Here is a 26,587-nt window from a genome sequence, read left to right on the forward strand (position 1 = left end):
AACAACCTTGCATGGTAGGTATCATTTTATCCCTATTTTACAGTTGAGGAAGCTGAGGCAGACAGATTAAGTGATTTGCTCCAGGGTCACAGAACTAGTAAACGTCTAAAGCTAAATTTGAACTGAGATCTTGCTGACTCCAGGTCTAGCACTCTATCTACTGCACCACCTAGCTGTCAGATGAGTAGTTCTCCAATCAATAGTATGAACTCAAATTTATACAGCACTTCAGAGTTACCAAAAATAACTTTTCCCCATCTATTTCATTTGATCCTCACAACATGCCTGTGAATCAGGTTAGACCAGGATTACTGTCCCCATTTTACAGGTGGGAAATTGGAACTCCAAGTGATTTAGCCAACATTAGATAGTGACAGAGCTGACACTCAAACACAGGTCTTTTAACTACAGGCCTAGTGTTCTATTCACTCAATTAGGCCTTTCCACTTTTCAAAGTAAACTGGCAAAACCAACATCCTTAAGAAATTTCAATAAAGTCCAGACAGGCTAAACCAGGTTGAAGGTCACCGGCAGGCCTCAGGGTGGTATTGCAGTGTCTGAAGTGGAATGTGAATCTAGAACATCCCAGTTCCAAGTCCATCCACTATGCCGTATGACCTCTCAAAAAAAAAGGCGGGGGGCAGAGTGAGTGAGCATCTGAACCAGCAATTTTAGAGAACTCATAATTGGAAAATTCCCTCTACCGATGCAATTCTGTGACTATTCTGCAACTTAAAATCATGGAGAGTTGTCTGGGGACGCTGAGAGGTTGAATGATTTGCCATGATCACACAACCAGTATGTGTCAGAAGTGACACTTGAACACAGGTCTTTCTAACTCTGAAACTATCAACCAATCAATCAGTAGAATCTATTAAGGGCTCACTATGTTCCAGATACTGGGCTAAACTCCGGGAAAACAAAGAGCAAAGGCAACCTATTGTCAGCATCATCCTACTCTCTCAAGTAAGCTTTCATCCTAGTCCCATCTCCAATGGAGAAAAGACAACATATACAAATGAAAGGATACAAAATAAGTACCAAGTATGTAGAAGGTTGAGAGACAGACCTGATGGCAGCACAGGGTTAGAGAAAGATTCCTGTTTTATTCATATCCTCAGGGGACCCCATTTCTCTCTATCCAGTGGACCATATAGCCTTTTGCTTCTCAAATAATAAATAAGAATTGCAATATGATACTGTAGATTTTTAAACAGTGTTAGTATCCAACTACTTTTTAAACTTGTGGCAGCCTTGGTCCTGGAGGTGTTGAACAGGCCCAGGGGCAAAAGAAGGCTTGAGCTAGACCACCTAGACTAGTTTAGGTCATAGGATGGAAGGATGGAAAGGACTTCAGATAATACTTAGTTTAACACTCCCATTTTACAGATGTAGGAACTTTGGAAAGCAGCTGAGCTCAGAATCAAACCCAGAACCTCCAATTCACCACTTTCTGATCCCAAGCAAAGGCCAACCTCAGCAACAGGCAGAGTAGGAAGCCCACAGAGAATGATTTCAGAAGCTCTGGGAGGTTACTGTAAACTGGAACCAATAAGAAAAGGTATAAGAAGAGGAATACAGATTGTATTTTCAGGGAATGATGAAGAGAACAATGTGGCTAAAGTATATAGTAATGTGAAAAAGCAGGAGCTCATGCTGAATAGATAGTTCAGAACCAGATTTCTGAGGACCTCGACTGCTAGGCTAAGGTGTTTAGACTCTGTCCTGAAGGCATAAAGGAAGAATTGAAGGGTTTTGAGCAGAAGAATAACTTAATCAAAGTGATATTTTAGCAGGATTAGGCTACAGGTGATGTGAAGGGTAGATTAAAGGTGGGAGGGGCTGACTAGAGGCAAGGATACTAGTAAAGATACTTATCTGATGACATACAGACACCAGAGGGGTGGAGCATAGTGAACATTTGGGTGAAGATTAACAGAGTCAGAAAGAGAAGCAATATTATCTTCCAAGCACATTGCAGACCACATGGTCATAAAAAAGAACAAGACGTTGGGTTCAGGAAATACATCATAAACCTAACATAGTGATATAAAATAGTAGTTATGAGGGACTTCAACTATCATGACAATTGATGGAGCTTATTCTCTCTCTCCCTCTCCCTCTCTCCCTCCCTTCTTTGTTCCCTCCCTCTCTCCCTCTCTTTGCTCTCTTCTCTCTCCCCTGCCTCTACCCTGTCTCACTTTCCTCATCTGTAAAATGGGGATAATAATAGTACCTATTATTACTCACGGTTGTTGTCAGGAACAAATGAGATAATAATCATAAAATGCTTAGCACAGTGCCTGACACATAGTAAGCACTATATAAATGCGTGCTATTATCGTTATTATAATCATCATTTTTTTCTTTCTCTCCTCTCTTCTCTCTCTCTCTCTTTCTCCCCTATTCCTTCCCTCTCCCTTTCTCTCACCTGTCTCCCAAAATCAGAGGAGCTAATAATTTTTGACTTACTTTAATTATAATGAATAATATCATTCATTCATTATAATGAATCTAGGATCAGTTTTCAAAAAGACCTTGGCAAGCTAGAACACTGAATCAAATCTAATGAGATGAAATTTACTAGGGTCAAATGTTAAGTCTTACGCTTAGATTAAAAAAAAATCAATTTCACATCTACAAGATGGGGGAGGTATGACAAGACAACAGTTCAACTGAAAAAGATCCAAAAGTTTTAGTGGCATAATGCAAGGTCCACGTAAGTTGACAATCTTGGGCTGCTAGTTACTAATAATATGGAGGTAATGGTTCTATTGTACTCAGCCCTTGCCAGAAACCCCCTAGAGTATTAGCGTTCAGTTCTGGGTACGTTTCAAGGAGGACACTGATGAACTGAAGAGCAGCCAGAGATGGACAACTAGGACAGTGAAGAGCCTCAGGTTCATACCAAAAGAGGACTTACTGGAAGGACTAGAGATACTAGGCCTAGAGAAGACTGGGGTACAGGAAAAGGAGGACATAATAGCTGTCTTCAAACATCTGAAAAGTTTGAAGAAGGATGTGAAAGGGGGACAGAACTTTGGCTCCAGAGAACGGAACTAGCAGTGATCTGGGGAAGTTGCAAAGATTCAAATTGAGACTTCATATAAGTATGACCAAAGATTGCACAAAGCATGCACAAAGTAACCTTTTCTGATCCCTGTCAGCCTCATGTGACTCAGTTCTGAAGGGCTTGTGCACTTAGATGATGAAGCAACCCCCTTATTGGCCACTGAAAAGCAAGATCCAATGATTCAGTGGACCTTTAAAAAGTGAACGACCATCCCCTTGCTCACTCTCTTTACTCTCTTCTCTTTTCAGCTATGAACTGTTTTGAGACTGTTGTGAACATCGTCCTGTGAAGTTCATGAGCTGCCCAGATAAGCCTGGACCTGGGTTTGGGGCTGCCCCTTTATTGTCCAACTTTTCTCCATTTTATGTGGAAAAAAATATCAATCCCAAGAAGGACGTGAAAAGACCTGGAGGCCACCTAGTGAGATCCAGTAGTCATAGATCCAGTATCCACTGGGTAAAGCTGACTGGCAGAGTAAGGGGGGACTTCTGCAGTGAAAATGGCAAGGTAAAGAGCACAAGCCTGGCTTGGCTGGTCAGAAGACATGGACTCTGAGATGGACAGTGCAAAACTAAGGTGCAATGTAATATTCACTGCCTACTCAATACTTCCACAAACTGCTTTATGTTCTTATGAAGTTTAAGTATGTACCTCTTGGGATAGTGTAACTATAGTTACAAGTTAAGCTACTGAGTCCTGTTTTCAGTCTACTGGTGTATGCTTTGAGTGTTTTGTGCTCTGCACAGCAAACAAACACCTGTCCCATAACGGATTCATTTTGTATCCTGAGTAACATTCTATCTTCCCCATTAGGGAAACCCTAGACCTAAGGCAAAACTTAAGGCTTGAGCAATTTTCCCCCAGGGCAGGTGCCAGGGGACATAACAAATAAAAGAGTATAAGAAAAAGAATCTGACCCTTCTCCTAGATGGGCAGACTCCCCTAGGACTGAACCTGGTCTGGACCATGTGCATGGGTCCACGGCAGAGGGCTACCTTCCGGAGAAGGGAGAGGCATGAATTCCCCAGCACCTTGTACCCCATAGTGATTAGATAGGATAGGAAAAACTTCCTAACAAGTAGAACAAATGCTGTCACAGGAGATGGTGGCTTCCTTGTCACTGGATATTTTCAAATAAAAATTGGGTAACTATTAGGTATGCATATATGTATACATATGAAACCTATATGTATACATATACATATATGTGTACATATCTATGTCCATCTATAGGCAGAAATAGATGGATATGGATATATAGATACAGATGTAGATATTAGAAGGAATTTATTTTTCAGGTATGGATTGGAAGAGATGGACACTAAAAGGCACCTTACTGCTCTGAAATTCTAATGCACCTGCAATAGCAAAGTCTCAGAGAAACACGACACACATAAAAAAAGCTAAGTAAAAATACAAGACTGTTTATGACTTAGAACAAAAATAAACAGTACAGGATTGTGCTACACAAGTTTATCAAAGGAGAGGTGATGGATTCATTACTGACAAAAGGTAAGTGCTCTAACTTCAGCACAGAGAAATAAGCACCAGACCCCAGGCAAGCAACTCAAATCTGAGAGGCCCCTAGTGGGTAACAAACACCCAACTCCTGGAACAACTCAGAAGCCTGCTCTACCTCCAGCTCATCAGAACAGACATTGGATAAATACCATCAGGCCTCTGCTGGTGGAACGGAAGTGAGTTTGACCTTTAGGGCTCAGATAGAAATACCATGAGTTATGAGCACAGTTTGAGGCTGTAACTGAGGGCTGCTGAGGCCTCCCTGGTGACAGATGTCCCATTTAAAACTGAAAAAAAAAAATCAGTATCCCAGAATGAATGGAATGTTTCCATACGGCAGTGATTTTGCTAAAGAGTATGTTTTTAAGTGCAGCTGAAAGAGGTTAGCTTTCTTGCCTTAACTGTGAGCTTTTAAAGGAAAAGGCAACTTATCAAACAGTCCACAGCCCTTCTTAAAGAAAATTCAGGAGCATTCTTTCTCATCCATTCCATTCCAGCCTCCATAGGATGTCCTTGCAGACCCCAGAAAGGGATGCAAGGAAAACAAACAAAAAACATCCTTGATCTGATCTTTTCTAACCCCATTCACCACTTGAAGAACACAGAAAGCTGGAAAAGGATTCAGAGGAGAGCAACAGATGGTTATTGGGCTGGAAAATGGGTGAGGTTAAATAAATTGAGAAAATATAGCCTGAAGGCTGACAGGTAACTTCAAGTAGATAGGAAGTTATTACCAAAGCAGAGGTTTCTGCTGTTTTCTGTCTCCACTAGGGGAAAGGGAGCAGAAGTTCACTTAAATTGCAGTTAGATCTGAGGGATAATGTCCTGATGAATAGCAACTGAGGGAAGGGATAGAATATTCTCTGTAAAGGGACTGTAAAATAGCATAGATGTCCATGGGTAACTTCTCAAGTGACTTAGCTTTAGCCTTGTGAATCTAGGAAATTTATCAGTGCCTTATGCTCTTTTCTAGGGGTACACATTTCAATTCCCCAAGCAAACTATAACAGAAAGGGCCCCTGCTGGGTAGAATATGGAGGAAAATATTTGGAAACAAAAGTACTATTTAAAAAAAACCCAGAAAATATCAACAAAAAGCACACAGAGAGTAGCACGGTATAATGGAAAGAATGCTAGACAGAGGCAGGAAATACCTGTGTTCAAATCTGGCCCTGATAATTTCCAGCTGTGTAATCATGGGTACATCACTTGAGTCTCAGTTTCCTTATCTGTAAAATGGAAATAGTAATACCTACCTAATACTATGAGGAGTAAAATAGATAATATATGTAAAATACTTTGTCAAACTTTAAAGAGCTATGTAAATGCTAAGAAAAATAATATTAAAAATGGATAACTACAAAATGTACAGGTCCTCCCAGAAAGGGCCTTCTTCCTCTTTGCAGAGACCTCCAATTCAAGGACCACTTGGGCCACAGCTGTTTCCATAGTACTGAGTCAGACGATTCTTGAAGTTTGTTCCTTCAGGCACTTACACGTCACTGACTTGAGATCAAGCTCGACTTCGGTGATCTCCTCAGAAAGGTCAAACACCACATTCTTCAAATCAACTGAGTGTCAAGTTGGTGCCCCACAGAATGTCTTGTCTGCGTGTTTTATTTTAACTAAAATTAAAATCTGCTTACAATTCATTTTTGGTTTGCAGCCCTCCAATTCAACTCAAAACTTACCAATCCGAGAATATGTTTGAAGGGCAGCAGAGAAGCTTTGAGATGATGAACATTTTTGCACTGTCAATCAAAATTTTCTTGAGAGAAAAATCACCCTCCTAATTCAAGAGCCTTCCCACTGATGATTTGCTATGTACCCTGCACATAGCTTGTCTGTACATATTTATTCGCTTGTTGTCTCCCTGGTTAGATTGTAAGTTCCTTAAGGGCAGGGACTGTCTTTTGCCTTTCTTGGCAAATACCTTCCTTGGTATACTCAGCATTTAACATAGTGCCTGGCACATAGTAGGTGCTTAATAAATGGTTACTGATGGATTGGCAGGTCTCTAAGATTATAATAGGTTGAAGGGTTGCATTGGCAGATGGAGTGTACTCACCCAGGAGTTTCCTATAGTAAGTAATGAAATTTATTCTCTACCCCAGGGGCAGAGAACCTGCTGCCTCGAGGCCACATGTGGCCCTCTTGGTCCTCAAGTGCAGCCCTTTGACTGAATCCAAACTTCCCAGAACGAATCCCCTTAATAAAAGGATTTGTTCTATAGAACTCAGACTCAGACAAAAGGCTGCACCCGAGGACCTAGAGGACCACATGTAGTCTCAAGGTAGCAGGTTCCCCACTGCTGCTGTACTTATCATAAGCAGTCAATTGATCAGCAAGTATTTATTAACTTTCTACTATACATCAGGCACTGTGCTAGGCCCTGGGGATATAAAGACAAAAACAAAATAATCCCTGTCCTCAAGGAGCTTACATTCATTTGGGGGAAACAACATGCACACATACAACTATGTACAAAATTTATAGCACACAAATATGATAGAATTTTGGTGGGGAGGTAGAAAGGTACTAGCAGATGTGAGGGTACCAGGAAGATGCTTATGTAGGAGATGGTGCTTGAGCAGAGCTCTGAAGGAAGTTAGGGATTCTAAGAGGTAGAGGTGAGAAGGAAGTGCGCTCTAGGCATGGGAGGAGGGGCACACCTACACAAAGGCAGGAGACAGGAAATGGAACGTCCTATGTCAGCGATAAGAGACAGGCCAATTTGGCTGGACAAAGGAGAATGTAAGAGGGAGCAACTTGTAGTGAGTATGGAAAGTTAGGCTGGAGCCAGATCATGAAGGACTTTAAAGGCTAAACAGAAGAATTTGTACTTTGCCCTAGAGAGATAATTCTAGGGATGGGAAGACAGACTCATTCATTCACTCATTCATTCATCAAACATTTATGAAGCATCCACTGTAGACAGTAAGAGAATCATGCCAGGATCATGGAAGAGAAAACAGAATCCCTGAACTCATAGAGCCTATTGCCTGTTCCAACATGGGGCTGCAGGAACAGTCTAAACCTTCCTCCTGGAAAATTTAAATCCTGCTGTGATTGAAGACTCCTACCAGTGAGAAAATGGGGTCTCTAAACAGTTTCTTTTTCCAGTCGCAGAATACAGCCAAGATGTTGAATCACAGAACTTTCTCTGGGTCTCTGCAGGAAGGATTCAGATCAAGGGCCTGGGTCTCCTTTAACTCTGGGTTCGTTCTGCCATTGATCTCCTCTCAAAGGTTCATTAACCTTAGAAGCCGTTCCTTACTTGGAGCTCAGAGAAGACTAATGTAAGAGAAGCATTTGGAAGTCACTTTCGCTGCCTCTTTGAAGCTCTTTTGCTAGGACACTTCTGAAGCTCAGAATAAAGCCCTTTGGAAAGGTTCGTCCCTGAGGCAGGAGGAGAGCCTGGAGTTCTGTTTTCTCTCAGCCACTGTGATCCTTTTAGCTTCCAGGTAGATACTGTGCATGGGTAATTCTCCAGCTCCAAAATAGGGCCTGATAAGCATCTAAAGCTCCCCAATGTCTCGTCTGAGATGCTTCCTCACTGTATAGCACCAGTAACCTTCCTTCCACACATCAAAGGAAGCAATGCAAAAAAAATTTTTGCTCATTACACAACAGTGTAGCTGTGGGTTTCTGTCCATTCAGCAGTCAATGGTGTTACATTCTGCTATTGGCCTAGCCAGGATGAAATACCGGCCACGCTCTCCTCTAGGCACACATTAGTTTTGTTCAATCATCTTCATCATCATTGAAAAAAAAAAAAGAGGACAAGGTAATTCTAATCACCACCACTAAATAACTATATGAGAGTAGTATGAAGTACATATTAGCCTACCATCTTATCGCTATTGGACTCACCGAAAAATGAGTTTACCTTCCACTCCTTTCATTCAATCATATAGAAAACAATCAGTATCTACCTATTAAATATTAAATATAAAAGAGTAGGATAGCAACCTGTCCCAGGGCCACTTCTGTTTGAACTTGACCAAATATAAAATGAGAATTAGAATAACAGTAACACATCACTACATGCAAAAATTTATCACCTACTGAGTATCTAGAACGATATAACTTGGTATCTAGAATTCTACATCAGAAACTTGTTCTTTCCTGGTCTGAAAAATAACTGATTCTTACAGTACAAATACAAGCCTCAAAATATCCTTGATTTGGGGGCAGCTAGGTGGTACGGTGGTTAGGGCACTGGCCATGAAGTCAGGAGAACCTGAGTTCAAATGCGGCCTCGGACCAAACACTTGACACTTATTAGCTGTGTGACCCTGGGCAAGTCACTTAACCCCAATTGCCTAAAAAGAATGGAAGAAAAAAATAACCTTGATTTCTAAAATCCACCAATTAAAAAATTCAGTGACTATGATCAAGAAGAGGGCCCCCCCCCATTCTTTTCTCGAAACAATCCTGGGAGGTAGGTAATACAAAATTCTTGTGGTCATTTTACAGATTAGAAAGGTGAGGCTTGGGGAACATGGGGGCAGCTCATAGGATCACAGAGTGAGTTAAAGTGGACCTCAGAGACCATCTAGTCCAATTCCCTCATTTTACAGATGAGGAAACCGAAGCCAGGGAAGGTAAGTCACTTGCCCAGTAGTAAATGTCAGGGCTGGAATCTGAGCCCGGATTTTTTTTATTCCAGAGTGAGCACTCTTTCTACTTAACTATGATTTGCCCAGGGTTATACAGCTAGCTTTTTTTTTTTCAAGTGATAGCACTGGAAATAAGTCTAGGTCTCCTTACTCCAAGTTATGTCCTTTCCTCTATCCCACATTGTCACACAAATTTAAGTGTTGGTTCTTTTTCCCCTTAATATCAGGTTTTGCTAGCAGTAATAGAAGAACAAGTGGTAGAAAAAAAAGGGAAAAAAAAGAACAAATAAGACAACTTCACAGTTTTACCCAGGGCCCTTTCAACACACCTACCTAGAGAATATGCTACTCACTAAAAAATAATTTACAATAATTATACCATACCTTTCCTCCCTAAATTCCTGGCCCTCACTTCCTCCTTCTCCCTCCCAGAAGAGAGGTAACCAGGTTTTGTGATAATCATAATTATTATTATATATAATTATAATTGTATAATACATAATTATATAAAATAATATATAATTGTTGTTGCTTTTATACACACTCAGAGAGAAATTATGACTAGCCCTAGGTCACACGGTAAGTGGCAGAGACTAGAACCCAGATCTTGTGACTTCCCGGCCAGAGCTCATTTCACAACCCCCTGGGCTGCTTTTCTCACAGCACATTTTCCCTCTAAGTCTTTCCTTCCAGGCAGGAAGGGTTAACAAGAACTAAATGCACCACCACCCAGAGAAGAAGAGATTTTCTGAAATGATAACAGACTCAGGAAGCCAGAAGTCATTGGTTTTCGAACCCAGCTTAGCCACCGGCTACTCTGTGGTCCTGAGCCAATCACCAGTTTCCCCATCTCTCTGAAGGCAGGGATGAAAACACTACAGGCTCCCAGACGCCTTACGGATTAGCAAGTTATTGTTTGTAAAGCACTTAAAAAGATGAAGAATGCTACATATTATTATTAAATCATAACAGACTCATACTCTCTTCCATACTTCCAAAGAAGAATCAGGTATCTATTTCGGGCTTAGTATAACAATAAAGTAATTGTTCCTTTTCCCCCTAATCTTCTACCACCCAAGGAAGATATTTAAATGATAGATGGGTAAGAATACATTTGACAGGTCTCCTGCTTTTATACAAAAAGGAAAAAAACCAGTACTAAATATACACCTTGGCTGTTCTGCTATGTATCCTAAAGGAATCAGGCTGGACTTGGTAAAGATTGTCTGAAGAATGACAGAAAAAAAATTTATGTGATCAATCTCATTGAATGGTGTGGGGGAGAAAAATAATAGCATCACAAAAAGTGAAAACTCTAAGGGATCTGAAAAGAAAGAATGTTAGAGTTAGAGAGGGTCTTAGGACAGATACGGGGGGAGACTTTGGAAATAATCTAGCCCCAAACCCTCACTTTAGGGATAAGGAAACTGAGGCCAGTAAGCAGAAGTACCTGGGAAAGGTGATACAATGAGTAAGCACAAGTTTTTGAAACAGATCTCTGGTTTCCCTACTTGGTCCGATGTTCTTTTCTGTACAACATTTAACAAGCCTTATTATGCAAAATATTAGGATGGCTACAGGCTGCATTATATATTGGATAGAGTGTTGGACCTGGAGTAAAGAAAACATAGATTCAGGTTCCACCTCTGACAGCTGCTAACTCTGTGACCACATCCAAGTTTCCCTTTGCCTCTCTGAGCCCCAGATAATTCTCAAAGTTTACTATGTTATTAGAAGCTTTTTAGATTTGCCATAACTGCAAAGAATTCCCAAAAGATCTTTGATGTACTGACACTGTGCCAGGTATTGAAAAGAGCCATTTAAAAAGACCTATTTGGCAAAGAATTGGAAACTAACAGGGTACCCAACATTTGGGGAATAAATGAACAAATTAAGGCGTATTGATGTAATACAATACCACTGTGCTACAATAAGTTATGATGGGGATGGGTTCAGAGAAATTGGTAAAGATCTGTATAGTGAGGCAAGGTGAATTAAGCAGAACCAGGAGGACAATTTATACAATAACAACAGCATTGTAAAGACAAATGTCTTAGAAATACTGAATACTCACTGACCAACCAGCACTCCAAAGGATGTGTATTGAAGCATGCTACCCACCTCCTGACAGAGAAGTGATAGCCTCAGGGTGTATGCTGAAACATCTTATTTGTTGACCTAGCCAGTGCAAAAATTTGTTCTGCTAGGCATATTTACTACAAGAGTTTTGTTTTTCTTTTCTTTTAGTGGAGGTGATAGAAACGTGGAAGGGAGAAAATATATTTTTATCAACTGAAAAATATCATATTTAATTTTAAAAATAAGAAAAAACTGACTTATTCCCCATTCTCTAATAGTTTATATTCTAACAGTGATAAGGGGGGTGTGGAGCTGGGAAAGAGAATATAAAAGGAAAGAATAATATAACTACGTGATGTAGCAAAAGACAAGAGGGCTAGGAATCAGTGCAAATGAGTTCAGATCCCATTTCTTAAAATTACCTCCATGTGTGACCTTGGGCCTTAATCTTTATGTGTCTCAGTTTCCTTATTTGTAAAATGGAGTGGTTAAACTAGAATATCTCTAAGGTACCTTCTAGTCCTAACAGTTTCATGCGGAAAAAAACATACCATTGATATTATATAGAAAGGAAAGGCAAGTCTGTCAAAGCAAGGTTGCAAACCTTTTGCTTTTGTTTAGTCCTTTTTCAGTTTGTGTACAACTCTTCGTGACTCTGTTTGGGGTTCTGTTAGCAAAGATACTGAAGTAGTTTGCCGTTTCCTTCTCCAGCTCATTTTTCCAAATGAGGAAACTGAAGCAAATAGGGTTAATTAACTTGCCCAAGGTCACACAGCCACATCTGAACTCAGGTCTGGCATTCTGTCCACTGTGCCACCTAGCTGCAAACTTTGCTCCAAAGCAATTCTTTGGGACTGAGTGCAGGCTTAGATGAGATGACCCCCACAGCACAAACAAACTCCTATGATTCTAGGTAGAGTTTCTCCAAAGCAACAAACTATGCCTGTTCCCCTCCCACACCATAGACTTGTACCATGCACAGGTTACCCCATACATAAGTTACTGGACAAATGCCCTACTGATCTCAGGAGAATACTTAGCCTCATTTTCATCTTCATTTTTCAAGGGAACCAGAGTCTCCTCCCTTGCCACACTTCTCACCTGCAAATGGAAGGGATAGGAGCTCATTCTCTGCCTTTACTGCCTCAGGAGCTGAGTCAAGATGAGAAGAAAAACTCCTCAGAAAGTGACCTCACTTCCCAATGGAAGGCTGCCTGCCTATGTGAACAAGATCCCAGATGTTGTTTTCACAGGTCCCCTACTAGCCTCTGGTGCCCTCCTCCCATTTTGGCAGCCCAAGAAGGTGTAAACTGATGTTTGAAGGAAGCTTATTAGAGCAGGTGTTAGTTAAGTGCCGGTTAACATTTCCATTACGAAGTATGCTTTTCAAGGATTTCTCTCTGGGGAATTAAAAAAAAAATCACTTCTGACTGAAAGCTGGCCTAAAAGGCATGTGGTTTTAAAAGCCACATGCCAAAACCCTGAGAAAAGAGAAACATATCACTGGTCCAATTTAAGAAAAAAATACATATTTTTAAAATCTCACAGAGAATATCAAAATTAGTTTGCCTATCACCATCATCATCATCATTTGTTAAATGTTATAGCACTTTATGATTCATAAAGAGCTTTCATCTCCATTTTCTCATTTACCTTCACAACAACTCTGTAAAGTAGGTACTGCAAAGATCCCCATCCCCATCTTGCAGATGAGGATCCAAGAGGATAAGTGACTTAGCCTCAGTCACACAGATAGAGTTCAGAGTCGGATGCTCTGGCCCCAAGTCCTGTGCCCTTTCCCCTCCGCCTTCTACAAGATACCAAGGGCACCTGATCATCAGAAATGGGATTCATGTGGGGTGCAACTTAGGTTTCCATCCCTTTGCCTTTAGAATCTGCTTTTTGTTTGTTGGTTGGTTGGGGGTACGGAGATACGAACCTATTACTTCATTAGTGCAGGGACTTTCTGGTACAGAGATTCCACCCCCCTGATGTAGATCAGCAAGTTGCCTATGGCACTGAAATGTTTTGAAACATGGCATTGAATGAAGGTTCAGAGACTTAAGGTAACTAGCCCACCCAGTCACATAGTTGATGCAGATCAGAGGCAGTATTTGAACCATGGGTCACAGATCTAGAGCTAAAAGGGACATGCAAGATCATCTAATACTAACTCCTTTGTTTTACAGATAAGGAAACTGAGGCTTGGAGAGATGGAGTGATCTGCCTTAGGCCACCCAGAGGTGGGATTTGAACCCAAGTCATTTGACTACAACTAGTGCTCTTCCCATTGTACTACCTACCCCGCTTCCCTCAGCATTTGCAGACCCCCTAAGCAGGCCCTCTCTATCCGCTGCACGATTGTGTCTCTCCTAATTTTCCTTATGCTCCCAAAATAGCGGCCTGGGTGGTAGGTAGCAGCCCAGTAACAATTAGCGGATGACAGTGGTGGTATCAAGCAACACTCTACACCTCAGAAGACCAAAATAGAACACCATAAAGGTACTGAATCAATTGTGAAATACTACCCAGAGAAGGAGGAGTTCCTTCCTGCTTGCTGCCTGCCTATGCACAGGCTCCAGCCTAAAGTTGAAGATGTCATTGTACTTGGGACTGAGATTCATAGAAGGTGGGCTGAAGTCATACAGCTCCCAACAATTGCAATCAGAGGCAGTCATAGGAAGTGCTGAGCACCTGTTCTTCCAGTGACTTGAGGTGGAAGCCACGTGTGCAAAATAGGGACTTGGGGGGGCAGAGGATGGTTTCCTGGTGCTTTACTAAACAAATTATTATTTCAGTGTTTGCTTTTGTTTTTTCCTGAAAGGAAACTAGGCTATAGACCAATCGGGCTGAGAGCACTGAACCTTAGTAACCAAATTAGTTCAATACATTCATTTTAAAGACCAGAAAACCAAGGCTTGAGAACTCAAAAGTAATTTGCCCAAGGTCAAACAGGTAAATGATAGATACATGCCTTAAGCCTGAGTCTTTTGACTTCCCAAGAGATTCTTAACCTTTTTGGTGTGTGTCAGGGACACCTTGGGCAGTCCGGTGAAACCTATAGACCCCTTCTTAGAATCATGTTTTTAAATGCATAAAATAAAATACAGACCATTACAAAGGAAAACAAGTGTACTGAAATGCAGTTATCAAAATATTTTTAAAAACAAATTCACAGACCCCAGGTTTAGAATCCTAAGGCATGGAGTGTCATTCTCAGGATGCTACACTGTCTGCCTAAAAAGAACATGGCTTTATTTCAAATAAATATTGTATTAATAAAAAAAAAATTTTTAAGTGAAAACTAACTTGCTACTCCAGAAAAACCTCCAGAAGCCAACTATCCTGTGACCTAGGGCAAGTCATTTCGTTCCTATGGCCCTTAGAGCATGAAGGATTCGATGAACTCTAAGGTCCCTTCCAATGCTCAATCCCAACCGTCAATGAAAAAAATTGCGTAAGCACAAGCTCTCTAGTTTTCTCTCTCATGGATTCCCCAGAATGAGCCCTCCCCTCTCCTCATGCCTCGTCATACTCTGCCCTGCTCCTTCTGCCTCCATGACTTCAATCTCTGCCTCGCTAGAATTCCTGACCCAGCTTCCTCTGCCAAACCCAGTCTCACCCATGATCTCAAGACTTACCTCCTCACTCAAGTTCTGCTGCCTAATCACATCCCGTGATGACCTTTCCCTCTTAAAAGGAAACATCAGGCTGATGGATGTAATCCATCCTATTTCATCTTGCACGTGATGACAGACCACCCAAGAAGAGTCTTACAGTAGTTTTGTATATGTGTATCTTATCTCCCCAACTAAGAGGAGTTTCTGGAAGTCAAGACCTACATTGGATATTTTTCTTGATCCTGGACCACATAACTGTACTTGAGAGACAATGGGATGCAGGGTATACTTGTAAATGTTTAACAGCCAGCTCGGGGGGAAAAATAGTATACATGATAGCTTTTATCTGTATTATTAACATGGTCTTTATCACTGCCTTAAGTCTAGACAATCAAAAAAACGATACAACAAGTCCTGAGTTGTAGTGTGGCATAAAAAGGCACAGCTATGTGGTGCAGTGGATAGAGCACCAGCCCTGAAGTCAGGAGGACCTGAGTTCAAATCTGACCTCAGACCAAACTCTTGACAAGCTGTGTGACCCTGGGCAAGTCACTTAACCCCAATTGCCTAAAAATAAAATAAAATAAAAAAATAAAGAAAGAAATGTAGTGTGGTATAAAAGCTCCCACTGAAAATTCAACAATTTGCTCTGGTTAGAGCTGGCTCCATTATACCTTTGGGTGGAAAGAACACTGAACCTGTAGGCAGAAAACTTGAGTTTAAGTCTCAGCTGAGCCTCAGTTTCTTCATGTGGCAAATGAGGGTAATTCTATTTGCAGTAAACTCCCCCTTGCCTCAAATAAGAATATACATATAAAGTACCCTGAAACAATCATAATCAGAGGCAGCTAGGTGGCTCAGTGGATAGAGGGCTGGGCCTGAAATCAGGAAGACCTGAGTTCAAATCTGGCCTCAAACACACTAGCTGTGTGACCCTGGACAAGTCACTTAACCTCAGTCTGCATTAATCCACTGGAGAAGGAAATGGCAAACCACTCCCTTATCTTTGCCAAGAAAAACCTCTATGGAGTCACAAGGAGTCAAATATGACTAAATGACTGAACAACAAGAATGTCTTGAAACTATAAAGTATTATTTGAAAGTAAACTATAAGCTTATTTTTGTAGGGAAAAAACATACAGAAGACTTCCTAAAACACATGATATTTGGCTACCATAGTCTTGAGATTAACTATGCAAAGAAGGCAACTTTATGAACTGCATAACTATACAAAGAAGTATAACATGTGGTCCTTGTCTTGAGCTTATAATCTAATTGAGAAGATAGGGGGCAGCTAGGTGGTACAGTGGATAGAGGCCTGGATTCAGGAGGACCTGAGTTCAAATCTGACCTCAGACACATAACACTTACTAGCTGTGTGACCCTGGGCAAGTCACTTAACCCCATTGCCTAACCCCCCCCCCAAAAAAAAGAAGATAGGAAATATATGCATATATGTGTAAAATATTATTTACACATGTATATATTAAATGATAAGAGGCTGTCTGTGCTAAGTAGGAAACAGCCTGGTGCAGGATAGAATGCTGGATTTGGGGCTCGAGAAGAAGGGAGTTCAAAGCCTTCCTCACATACTACACCATTCCATTACATCAGAGTCAAACATGGACTCATGTGGCTTACAATATTCCAGAGTGCCTAAAGCAGATTAAAATGTAATTGGGAAATATTTAACAAAATAAATAAAAATACAATAAAACACAGATAATGTTAATGTGAGGCTTTCTAAGTCAATAAGTGACTGCAAGGATCTTTCCATAGCTTTTAGCATCCTATTTCTATTTGAGTTTGATACCACTGCATTACATCATTAATTAAGCTGTATTTATACATCATATTCTGCTGGCCTTTCCCTCTTAACTAAGAGAGACTACTGTGTTTTGGAAGGAGCAGGGAAGATGTCATGAAATAGTGAGACTAGTACTGGACCTTCAAGGATGGGCAGATTCAGAGAAGCAGAAAAGAGGTAAGGGTACTATGGGCAGGGAAGACGGCAAAAACCGGGGCCAAGAGATGGGATGTTAGGAGACAGTAAGCTGGAGCAGAAGTTTTATGTAAAGGAGCAGACATATTTGGACCTCAGAGGTCACAGAATCCAATCCTCAAAGCAATGCATAAAGTCCCAATTGCAGTCAGATTTCCTTGAATGCCAGGAAGAGGAAAGATAGCAAGAATCTTAAAAGGCAGAGACTTTACTGTCTTTTGACCTCCAGAGGGGGTTCCAAAGTTGGAGAGACACAACTGAAGCGTCTACCCATACCTTGGTTAGAATGCCAAGCTTGGAAGTCAGAGACATTAAGCACTTCCTGAAGGGAGGGAGAAAAGAATATTTGTTTACAACCCACAGTCCACACAATTGGGAAGACTAAAGCCGGGTAGGGGGAGGCTCAGAAATTCTTGATTAAAACAATGGTCTGAAAACATCTGTAAACTCAAAAGGCACATACCTCTCAGAAGAGCTTCCCAGGGGTATGGTGTATGTGTGACTCTGTGTTTGTGCTGAGGATAGCTAACCTAAACAACAGATAATCAGCAGCACCATAAAAGCAGACCTACTTCTAATTTAAAACATCTTGAGGACAGCTTATGAAAAGAAAACATTAAGACCCACTCAGTGTCTCTATTTTCTCATAAAGTTTTAAAATATTAATTTTTTTAACTGTCTTCTTTCGCTTAAGGTCATGAATGGGAGCTGGGAGGGGGGATAGGAATGCATTGTTTCTGAAATCTCTGAAAATAAATAGAAGTGAATGCCTGCCTGTGGGAGCTCCAGGAATGTGACCTGATGGTCTCCGTGTTGGAAACATTTGTTTAAAGAAAAATTTAAGAAGATGGTGGGCAGTGCTAATGATGGATGGGATTGGCAATACAAGTGGCCCTATCTTTCTCTCCAAGGCAGACAGACCAAGTTAGTGGTAGGAGCCCAGAGGCAGTTGCTAAGTTGGCCCGAGAGAGAAGAGAAATCAAAGACAAGCTAGGCAAGTGTCCAAGGAAAGCCAAGGATAAGACCCCTCAAAAGAAGAAGTTAGAAATCTTTCCAAGCTGACCTTGCAGCCAGAGTGGGGTCAACTAACAGCTACAAGGAAGGGATCTGACTACAGGAAGCCAGGACGAGCTGAGTGAGGCAGGCAGAAGAGACACGTTTGAAGCACAATGTGAAAGCAACATCAATGGGGGAGCTACGTCAGCAGGTCAAGCAGGAAGCAACCAGCTGGTGAGAAACCATGGGGGCCAGGGAGGCTCAGCATGAGCCCAGGCAGTAGGGCTACAGGAGGTGAGCTCAAGTGGCTGCCATCATCAGTAAGTAAGACAGAGCACACCTGTAGTGCCCGTCACACACACTGCTTCTTTCACTGTCTACAAACACACTGGGCAAAATACCTATGGCTAGTGGTGTCCTCCAGAGTCAAGGGTTACAGACGTGAAGAAGCAGTGAGAAAGTGATCTTAATTCTTAAGTTCTTAATCTACTCTTATTAGCTGTGTGGCTTTAGGCAAGTCACCTAATCTTCTGAGACCCAGTTTCTTCACCTGGAAAATGGGTTAATAGTACCAGTCCTATCTCCACCTATAAAGCTAATGTGACGATCATCCAATCAATTAATAAACATTTATTAAGCCCCTACCATGTGCCAGGCACTCTACTAAGTGTTGGGGGTACAAAAAGAGGCAAAAGCCAGTCCCTGCCCTCAAGGAGCTTACAACCCAATGGAGGAGCTTACACGATCAAATGATTTAATAGTAAAACGCTACAGAAATTGAAACTATTATCACCATCATCATAACAACTATTAGTTATAATAAATATAAGTTATATAATTTGATACAATTTATTATCATGGTTTTTATTTTGAGATGATAATAAAGCACTATAGAAATCAAACTATTATCACTATTATTATCATGAGATCATAGATTTAGGAAGGTACATTAGAGGCCATTGAGTCCAACCACTTCATTTTATAGATGACAAAACCAGGGACCAGAACAAATGAAAGTTCAGGTGGCATCTGAGACAAACCTTAAAGGAGCCAAGAATTCCAAGAGGCAAAAGGGATGAGAGAGAGAGTACACTAGGAGGTGGAGGATAGAAAGCCATGGACAAGATACAACAAACAGGTCACTTTGGTTGTAACATGGAGTGCGGCAGGTAGTCTTGCGAAATGTCTAGAAAGGTCGGCCTGGTGACAGACTTTAAATGCCAACAGAGAGGGTCATATTTTATCCTAGAGTTTCTTGAGAAAGGGGAGTGATATGGTGAAATCTGTGTTTTAAGAATGTCAACTGGGTAGCAGATTAGGGCAGCTGGGTGGCACAGAGGATAGATTGCCAGGCCTGGAGTCAGGAAGACTCATCTTCCTGAAGTCAAAGTCAGCCTCAGACACTTACTAACTGTGTGACCCTGAACAAGTCACTTAACCCTGTCTGCCTCAGTTTCCTCATCAGTAAAATGAGCTGGAGAAGGAAATGGCAAACCACTTCAATACCTTTACAAGAAAACCCCAAATGGTGTCACAAAGAGTCAAGCACAAGTGAACAACATCTGTGAAAGATGTATTAGAACAGCGGTGGGGAACCTGTGGCCAAGGATTTGTTCTGTAACATTTGGATTCTGTCAAAAGGCCATAGAGGGCCACAGTGGCCTCAAGGCCCCAAGTTCCCCACCCCGCAGTAGCCAAAGGAGGGACTAAAAGCAAAGACATTAGGAAAGCAACCTTTCCTAACTTCCCAGGGAATAGCCTGGCTTCTTAATAGGAGTGTCTAATAGCCTTTTAAAAGTGAAACTTTGGGTGTAAATTTTACAATGTGAGGTAAGCCATATGAAGTGAACCTTTCAAGACTATTCAAAACACAGATAGCAGCCCACTTTAGATGAAGAACTAATAAGTACTCAATAAATATTTGTTGATTGATTGACTTCTATACATTGTTCCAAGACAATTATACCTCTAGACTTAAAGACTAGATAAATTAAAATAACATTTCTCAACCTGAGTACTTCAGAAACCTGGCATGACTTATGATATGAATAGGAGTACCATGAAAATATGTCAGTGGTAGAAATATTTTCCCTCTAAAATATTAAGTGTGAAATTATGCCAAAATACTAATTTCATACAGTTATTTTTAAAATTTTAAATAGGTTCAGTTTTCATGAATTGGCCCCAAATTCTTCTTACTGCCCCATTTATCCCAGGGCTTTTCCTTCTATACCACCAGAACCTTACACCAGTATTTATGGATGCAAGCAATGTATGTCATGTCCCAAAATGATCTCTGGCCAAATTAATTCAGAAAACAGAAGACTGAAGGAAGTATTTTGTATGGTTAGATCTCCTCTTTGAGTCCATTACATTCCAGCTGCCTTTTCCATAAGAGTTCCTTTAACCAAACAGACCAATGAAGAACTTTCATTGGAATGGCTTGGAAAGGGTTCCCTGACATTACAACAGATAGGCTGACCAGAGTCACCAAGACTTCCTGAAAATGGTAGATGTAACGACTCTCTTCCCCAGCTCCCTCTTTCACCACTGCAAACAGAAGCTCCATGGCTTTCTCATAAGGCATAATGACATAAGTTTTCTCCCTTCCAATTATGGCAAGCATAAAGCTGAGTTTACAGAGGCCTTCAAACTCTAAAGAGAGCTGTATTTGTCTTCGTGATATCTGCTAGGGACATTTTGCAGGAGTCTTAGCCCAAAATAAAGTAATGACAAAACATGAGCTCCTCAAGGGAAAGGCCTGTTCTTGATCTTCTCTTAGTATTCCCCTGTGCCTAGTACAGTGCCTGGAAAAGAACAGATGCTTAAGAAATGCTTTTTGTATTGCATGGTGACACTAACATTCCTTTTCAAAACCTTTCCCAGATGGCTTATACCATTAAGTGATGTTGCTGCAGGTATTTTACATACCCTTTCCCAAATGACATCCCAGGAGAGTTAAAAATAATTTCCTTCACAATATCAGAGGCTAAAGGCATGTTTAGTCACCATCAAGTGATATTTTAAACAATGCTATTAAAATATCTCTTTTATCAAAATTGTAGCATCCCTACCTGGGGCAGGGGTGCAGACAAAGCATTTATTAAGTGCTAGCAATTATTCCAGGCATGGTGCTAAGTACTAGGGATACAAATACAAGGAAACAAGACAGTTCTTGCCCTGTAAGACCTTATATTTTAATGGGGAAAGACAACACAGAGGGACACTAGACTGGTTTGTGTAAAATGAATATGCTTTAAAAAAAACCATTCGTATAGATGCCACATGCAAATTACTCATCCTTTATTTCTTAAACTGTGACCTTGAGAGCTGTCCATTTCCCCTTTCTGTCCTTCAATTTCTTCACTTGAGGGGGTTGACTAGACAATATCTAAGGTTATCTCCAGGTCTGACTTCTATAGCTTTATGAAAGTATCCTATGAATAGGTCCCCCAGATATGGGTCTCCCTTCAAAATGCGGTCATTTACATGCAGAAGCTTAAAAAAATTATTGTAGGGGCAGCTAGGTGGTGCAGTGGATACAGCACCATCCCTGGAGTCAAGAGGATCTGAGTTCAAATCTGGCCTCAGACACATAACACTCACTTGCTGTGTGACTCTGGGCAAGTCACTTAATCCCAACTGCCTCATCAAAAAAAAAATTATTGTTGAGAGTACTGAGTTAGGACTCGGAAGTGTTGGAGTCTAGTCCTGAATGAGCCAGTCCCTCTTTCTGTAACTCAGTTTCCACATCTGCAGTATGAAGAAGTCAGACCCAATGACTTCTAAGGTTCCTTTTAGTCTTCACATTCTACGATTCTGTGATGTCATTGGAATAAGCTTCAATTACAGAAACCTTGCATTTCAGAATTGGAAATATCACATTCTTGAAAATGTAGACTTCCTTACAAAGAAGAATATGTATTACATCTTAGTTCCCCAAGTTCTGCCCCTATTTTCTCAATTTCCACCCCTCTCCTCAACCAGACCCCACCCATACAGGAAGTACATTCTCTTGCACAAATGGGAAAATCCCCCAAGTGGATGTGTGCATTTCCTTCCTTGCTACTCCTGTCAGGCCAAGAGAAGGAACCACGGCATTCCACTACATTAACTTCATATCCAATCAATCCTTCTCCTGCCCTCACCCACGCAAATCTGTATGTGACAGAGCCCCACATGTAGCGAGGCCACTGCATCACTCAAAGTGAGGGAGCATAGACATCTCTTGCCTCTTCTTCCCCCAGTCTACTCCAGAGGAGGCTTTATATTCCTTGCCAGGAAAGCAAGCAGGATGGCAGAGGTCAGAAGCCTCTGCTGTCCTTAGAGAGAGGGGGTACTGGCTAGAATTATATCTAAGTGCTTCATTAATATTTTTGATCTAGGTACTAGACTCTAGGAGATAAGGTTTTCAGGTTCAATCTAACAACTGATAATTGTTTCACTAGTGGAGGGAAGCAGGACCCCGAGCTTTATATCCAAGTCCTGACCCCTCCACCAAAAATCAGTTCTATAATGAACACGCATGGTGAATAGTCCATTTATCCAAATTGGTAGCAAAACAGAAATCAGGGAAGCTATACATAGGAGAATATATACCAGACAACATAGAGTGAAAGAATTCTTCCATTGGGAGTGAGGTAATTCAGTTCGACCAAGAGAGAGTACTAGATCTCATCAAGGGGAAGTTCCCCAAAGTGTTGAGTATGGCTGGGGATAAAGACATGATGAAGACTTCCAGCTCCTCTCCTGTTTTTTCCTTAGCCACCTGAAGTGAGGTTGGCTTCCTCCATCTTACCTCTCACAGCTAGAAGCCAGAAGGAATCAATGCCACTGTAACGCCTGAAGAGACTCAAAGTGTGAAAAGACCCAAAGAATCTTAACAAAGGCTAGAGCTCTCTCACTCTTATCAATTCCACCCGGCCCTTCAAACCAGTGCAGAACACTGATCTCCACCAAAGAGGAGAGAGCTCCATCCCAATGAGCTTTGGGTGTGGGGTTACATGTATAGTTTTTCTCAACAATTGACTGTCTTAAAACTCAGGAAAACTCATTCTTCTATCTCACACTCCCTTCCCATCCTCAAAATGCCTTCTTAAAGGAATGGCAGTAGTCACACAAAAGTAGGCATTTATGGTGCTCTTTGAGGTAAAGGTGGGACCAGGTTGGTAGAATGGAGAAAGCCCTTAATTAAGAATTAATGCCTCACCTCTTCTACAAATCTTCCTGGGCTATTCAGAAGAAAGACAAAACTTAGAACTCTCAGAAACTCTATGTGTTGCTCTTCTAACCTATTTTTTCCCTTCATTGTTTCACTCGCCCTTTGTTCAGATGTATATCTATTTAATCTCATTTATTTATGTAAAACTGTGTGCTAGAACTAGAAGAAATCTTGAAGGTCTTTAAGTCACACCAGTGACTTTGGGGTCAGAAGACCTGGATTGAAATCTTAGCTTTTCCACTTACTGCCTCTGTGATCTCGGGCCAATTACTTCATTTCCTTAGGTTTCAATTTCCTCACATATAAAATGGGAGCGTTGGATCAGATGAATTTTCAGGTCTCTTCTAGCTCTAACTCAATGATCCTATGACTGTAACATGCTATGCTGAGTAGGAACTAAGGGGAACACAAAGGTTGAGTAAGACATGGTCCCTGTCTTTAAGGCACTTAGCTGAAAGGAACATTTATACACACACACACACACACACACACACACACACATACACACATACACATATACATACACACATATATATGTATAAATATACACACATGGGGGTGGCTAGGTAGCACAGTGGAGAGAGCACCGGCCCTGGAGTCAAAAGGACTTGAGTTCAAATCTGGCCTCAGACACATAATACTTCCTAGCTGTGTGACTCTGGGCAAGTCACTTAACTCCAATTGCCTCTCTAAAAGAAGGAACAAAAAAAAATATATATATACACACACACACACACACACACACACACACACACATGCATGTATATGTGTTCTTAAAAATATGGTACAAAATAAAATTCAATATAAGCACATATCCACAGCAAAAGCAAAGTGCTATAAGACCTCAGAAGAATGACTCTAGTTCTGACAATCAGGGAAGGTTTCATAGAGACATAAGAAATAGATCTTGAAGGATAGGTACGATTTCATGTGACAAAAGAGGTAACTGAAGGAAATCCCAAGCAGAGGAAACAGTGGGAACAAATTTCATGAAATGTAAGCTTCTTGAAGGCAAAGACTATTTGCTTTTCATCTTTTCATCCTCAACATCTAACATTGTGTTTTGTACCTAGTAGGTACTTAATAGTTAAGTTGAATTAAATACTATCTCACCAACTAGATTTTATATATCATCCTGAACTTTGCTTCTGCTTCTCAACATGCTTAAAGCAAAGTGTATCACATGTTCTGAACTATATGTTTCATTTTTAAACAGGAGAAAAATAGAATTACACATGACACCATTTCAAGATTCTGGAATAAATACGGCTGTGAAAGCAATAACTGAGAAACTTTGAGCCTCCACCAGATCATACTAAGGCTAGGGTAGTAACTCAAGTCATTATCTGGGTTAGTTTTCCATGCAATGAAACAATCCATTAGATGCAGTAGGTCTGGTCTCTGTTGAATCTGTCCACATACCAGCTAATCCACAAAATTCTGTAATTGGTTGTTTTTTTTTTCTCAGTCATTAGTTCAAGTAGAAGGGTTCAGTTCTAACCTTAAACCAACTAAGAGAGATCAAATAGCCTTACAGTTTGATTCATGGGGAATGCTGAGCTCATAGGCATTTGTTCAAATGGGCTGAATTTTTGGGCACAGACCCAAACAGGCTAGATGGTAAATCAGCTACCTCTGGTAACACTTGGAAACCTGCCAAGAGCTAGGTATTCATCTCCATGCCAAAGGCTTGCCCAGGTTCTTCCTCCACACTGAGAAATTCAAACAGATGCGTTCCTCTAAAACAAGAAGTCTATAAGCCTGTTATAGTGGAAACAGCACTGGACTTAAAATGAGTAGACCTGGGATAAGTCTTGGCTTCACATTCCCGAGCTTTAGTCTCCTCATCTGTAAAATGGGCATAATACTACTTACCTCTCAGGGAGAGTTAACATGAGACAACATAATACTCATTAGTAAGAGGAGGAGGTGAGGATAGGGGCATGGACAGGACCTAGAACATACTTTTCTTCCACTGTTCCAACCCTGCTAATCTGCAAACATAGCTGATCCTTAGAATCCCTCTTCTCTGCTCTTATTCCAGAACCGTCTACTAGAGGGTCACAAAACCATCCTGACTCAGTCCAGTATGAATTCACACTACTATCTAACCTCCACTGGGCTCTCACTACTGCATAGTAATCCTTTTAAGCATCTCTGAGTGACCACAACATTTGTCTACAGGGCCTGTTCCAAACCTCTTCTCCCCTCATGCTCCCAACTGAACCTCTACTCATTCTCTAAATCCACCCCCTCTCATCTCCAAATAACTTTTTTTGCTTCTGGGCAATGACTGAAAAAATTGTGATATATGAATGTAATATAATACTGCTATGCTATAAGGAATGACAGAAATAAATAATCTGGAAAAACATGGGTAGGATAAGTTCATAGTTTTAGAGATGGAAAGGACCTTAGACATCATTTAGTATTTATGAAGCATTTGTTGGGCATTGAGGATACAAAGACAGAAGTACAATTCTATAGTCCCTGACCTCAAGGATTTTACATTCTATCAAAGTAAACAACATGTGTGTGGGACACACACACACACACACACACACACACACACACACACACACAAAGACATCAGTCAGTCAATAAACATTTATTAAGTACCTACTATGTGCAAAGGACGGTGCTAAGTGATGGAGACAGAAAGAAAAGCAAAATACAGTCCCTAAAAGCTGAAAAGGGTGGTTAGAAAAAAGAGAGAAGGTAACTGATGCAGGGGCAGAGGAGCACAGCCAGGTAGAAAATGGAATACAAGACAAGTCTTGCTTCCAGTGGTATCAGTGGCGTCAAATGTTATATGTAGCACTTCAAATGTAAAGTGTAACCACTTCTCTACTGAGAGGAAGATAACGGGTTGCAGCATCAGTCTAGAACTAGTATCTGTTGTTGCATTTGACTTTAGTTGTGTCTTTTAAGGTTGTCTTCTTTTATGTTATTGTAGTTATGTGTTTTACTAGAGAAGGAAATGGCAAACCACTCCAGTATCTTTGCCAAGAAAATCCCATGAACAGTAGGATTCACGGGGTCACCAAGAGTCAGACATGATTGAAATGGCTGAACAAGTTGTGTGTATTATTCTCCTGGTTCTGCGTTCTTCATCTGCATCAGTTCATGGGAGTCTTTGCTCTGGTTTTTACTATGTCTACGCACATAATACACATATATGTATCATGTGTTTATGCATACATATATTGGCATATACACCCACATAGAGGCATTTTCGCGCACGTATTTAGTAAAGTAGAATTGAGTGGGAGGGCACTACCAGCTAGGGGATCAGGAAAGACCTCATGTAGAGAAGGTGATGCTTGAGCTGAGTTTTGAAGGAGGCTAGGAAGCCTATAAGCCAGAGGTGAGGCGGAAGGGCATTCAGGCACAGGGGACAGACAGGAAATAAAAGGCTATAGATGAGGAACAGTAAGAAGCCCAGGTCCAGAG

Source organism: Phascolarctos cinereus, unplaced genomic scaffold, assembly GCF_003287225.1.
Source record: "Phascolarctos cinereus isolate Bilbo 61053 unplaced genomic scaffold, phaCin_HiC Scaffold_3;HRSCAF=262, whole genome shotgun sequence".
Classification (NCBI taxonomy): domain Eukaryota; kingdom Metazoa; phylum Chordata; class Mammalia; order Diprotodontia; family Phascolarctidae; genus Phascolarctos; species Phascolarctos cinereus.